Source organism: Staurois parvus, unplaced genomic scaffold (genome assembly GCF_062004578.1).
Source record: "Staurois parvus isolate SC_StPar_1 unplaced genomic scaffold, SC_StPar_1.0 ptg000204l, whole genome shotgun sequence".
Classification (NCBI taxonomy): domain Eukaryota; kingdom Metazoa; phylum Chordata; class Amphibia; order Anura; family Ranidae; genus Staurois; species Staurois parvus.
In genome coordinates, this window is record NW_028318000.1 from 5226889 (window position 1) to 5230759 (window position 3871).

Below are 3871 nucleotides of genomic sequence, written 5' to 3' on the forward strand. Positions count from 1 at the left end.
CATGTACACTGCAGCTGATAAACTCACGTTTAGGAGCTTTTCTGCGTTTTTTTCAGCAGCCCCTGAACTCTCCCTAATGTTTTTCTATGTGTCCATATACACATCTTCGTTTACAGGCAGTTGAGTTTACAGTCATTTTTTTGAACGTACCAAACTTGCGTTCAGGAGCAGATTTTATCAGCGTTTCAAATGCTTGTAAACACGTGTAAACGCAGCTAACCGCATTTGCGTTTAGAAGCTTTTTTTTAACTGTTCCATATCCAAATGCTGTCCAGAGCCTTTTTTCATAATCAGTACACCAGCACAGTCAGTTCCAGGTTTTGCGTGAAGGAAAAAATGTTAGAACGTGCTGCATTATGCTCATGATGGGATCCATAGTGAATACAACCAGAAAAGAGAGGTCATCTCAACACATACTGCTCTCTCTGATTCTGCTCTCTCTATTTCTCTTAAAATGTCTGAAATAGTTAATTTCTTACTGTTTTTTCAGTGCAATCTGGGCAATTTGGAAGGTCTCCTAATTTTATCTTTAAAAAACGCTTCCAAACACAAAATGCACATAAATGCACATAAACGTGGTATGCAACGCGGCTAAACAGACGTTCTTTAACCTACATTTTCCAGCAGTCAGTTTCCATCATTCAGAAGTGTTTTCCAAATGTCCCATGTACATGGAACCTAAGTAGATTTAAACATGCTTGGGATCTATACTTAGACAACAAAGCTGGATAAAAGTTTGAAAAAAAAATGGTCCAGACTTGATACTCTACTTGGTCTTTTTTAGGCCATCACTCTTCTATGTTTCTGTGTTTCTATCTTCATGGCAATTTCTTTGGTTTTGTACGTTTCTTTTTAGGGCCCTTTACATAGTTATGGCTTGTGAGTTAGCGCGTGTTATATCACGTAATAACGGGTATTACATTATGGCAGCCTATTAAAATCAATGTCTTCCGAAGCTCCAAAATGTCTAAAAAATCGGATGTTACAAAATTTTTGTAGTATCGCTCTATGATGCATTGCAGCATGTTATAAAGCATTTTTGTTACCTTAGTGCTTTGGGATGCTATTTAAAATGAATAGCTGTGTAATTCATTAACCCATGTAATGTGATTTGCCCCACATTGCAGCCACGCATGTTCCCACAATTCATTAATGTAAATCCAGTAAATCGAATGCACTTACAAAAAATACAAATATTTGTACTTCAATGAAATAAGAGCTTTCTACATTCTTCTTTCAACTTTCATCGACCGGCAGTTTGTCTTGGAATTTAGTTTTTTCAACTTTTTTTTTCATTCTTTGTTGCATCTCGGTACTGCTGTTCTATTGCAGCCAGTCTTCATAAAGTTAGTGCGGGTCTCATTATGGTGGCAATGGAAGAACATGCCTGTGCACTGTGTCATCATGGCTGCTTGTAGATTCTGCTGGAAGGGCATGTGACATGGTGACACATTGGGAGAGAATTTGGATGAGGCAAGGACAGAGTGTTGTCACCCAATGACAGGAAGTAAGAAAACAAGATCCCTTCTGCCAGGATCACTGGGTATTTATTGAATAAAGATGGCAAATTCAAAGCTGAACTCAAGGCAGATATAAAAAGAATGCCAGATAACATAAAAACTGTTTGTCACAATCTCTCAGCAATCTGTGCATGAAGTTTATGCGTTTGAAAGAGAGCATCTTGAAAGAGTGGTGCTGCATACGAAAAAGATTTTGTTATTCAAAGAATTAGAGGAGGTCACTGAACAGTGGATGAAGGAAAAGGAGATGTAAATGAATTTAAAGTTGAACTACAGGCTGATATAAAAGACACAAATTGCAGCCCTGTAATCATTAATACATCATTAAATATATTTTTTTAATGCAAACTTTTCTGTCCAATCACAGGCTGAGTTTAGAAAAAGAGGGTTGAATGATTTTGACCATTAGACTGAAGACATCTAGTGGCAGAAAAAAGTACTGCGGGGGACATCTCCGTATTGAAGGTGAATATTGCAGCAAAAGCTGGCTTTGTTAGTTTATGTTTTAATAGGTCATTCATTTTTTCATGTTGTTTTTGTCTGGAGTTCTGCTTTAAAAAATACTGACAATTAACGTTGAACTTGAATAATATGTTAAAACGTATATGCATTGCATTCAGGTAAAAAACGTATAGGAATCAGTATCCCCCTGACCTCCCCCTTATGCTTACCTGAGCCCTCATTCTATCCAGTGCTGTGCACGTCTGCAGCTCTTCTCTCTCCTCCCTTCCTGTTCTCAATGGCTATTGGCTCCCACTGCTGTCAATCAAAGCTAGTGACAAGGGAGTGGGGAGGCGGGGCCAAATCCCACTGTCTGTGTCTATAAATGCAGCCAGTGGGGCTCAGGAGTGAGCCCACACGAGTGCCCCCATAGGAAGTGGGTTCTTATGAGGGCATTTGCCAGAGAGAAGTAGCCAGGAGAGCCATTGGGGGACCCGAGAAGAGGATGTTTGGGGAGGCTTTGTGTAATTCCATTGCACAGAGCAATTAAATATAAACCTGTCTATTATGAAGCAAATTAATTTACGATCACTTGAAAGCTTTACTCCAGGTATGATCTTTATTGCATACTTATATTGGCTCTAGCTTGGATCAAGCTAAGTATGCATATCTCATACCTGTGGGCCTACCAGAGAAGCAGATGCTCACTTTAGCAGCCACCACTACTACAGTGATAGCCATGATCTTTTGGGTCCTGTGCAAGCAGTTTCCCCTCTGCACCACAGAGGATTATTTGATTGGGACTGCTGCCATTCATAGAACACCTTGTATTTTTTTCAGTTTATACAAGGTGTTCTCTGATTGGATGAGTTGCAGAAAAGGTGTACCGATGTCATAATCTCCACCTCACCTAATCAGAGAATGCCTTGTATTCATTAGAAAATTGTGAGGTGTTGTATGAATGGTGGTGATGCAGAGCAAACACCCCTCTGTGGTCAGTGTGCAGGACCCAGAAACCTGAACAGGACACACAAGATCATGACTATCGCTGTAGTAGCACTGACTACCACAGTGATTGTCAACTTCCTAAGTGGCCATCAGGTGTGAGATATGCATAGTTAGGGCCCTTTCACATGGACTTTTAAATTTTTGAGTTGGCCTTGATCAGAAGCTCCATTCACCTCTAATGGCAGGCTGATATAAAAATACGAAACTTGAAGGATCAGAGGTAGCTTGATGTAAATGGACACAAGTCCGTTTACATCTGGACACCCATGGAGCTTTCACGAGTCTTCTGGGGTCCACCGGACTAACTGCATGGGCACAGGTGTGAAAAAAACTGACATCGGACCTGTTCACCTCTGATTCAGAAAATTCACTCATGCATCCTGTTGGAATACAGTGTTCATGAATTTTGTGCAATAACTACATCAGTATTCAGTAGAAATATATTCTTCATCCAGTAGATGGCAGTGTGTATACATTTGTAGCTGCATCTATGGTAAAACTCTATGTCTTTTTTCTGAATAAAGTTTCCTGTTTCCATGTTGCAATGAAGCAGAAAAGCAAATGTGGACTGTGCACTGTCTGTTCTGCAGGGCTATATACAGACTCGCTAACAGATCCCCTGCTGAATGGAGTGGAGAGTTTCCATTGGAAAGAGCCCTTACATTGTGCCAAATTGGATTAACCACTTGCCTTCCAGAGGATTTACCCCCCTTCTTGACCAGGCCATTTTTTTGCGATACAGCGCTGCATTACTTTAACTGACAATTGCGGGGTCATGCAATGCTGCACTCCTATGAAATTTATCTCCTTTTTTTCCCCACGAACAGAGCTTTCTTTCAGTGGTATTTGATCGCCTGTGTATTTTTTATTTTTTGCGCTATAAACAACATTTTTTACGTTTT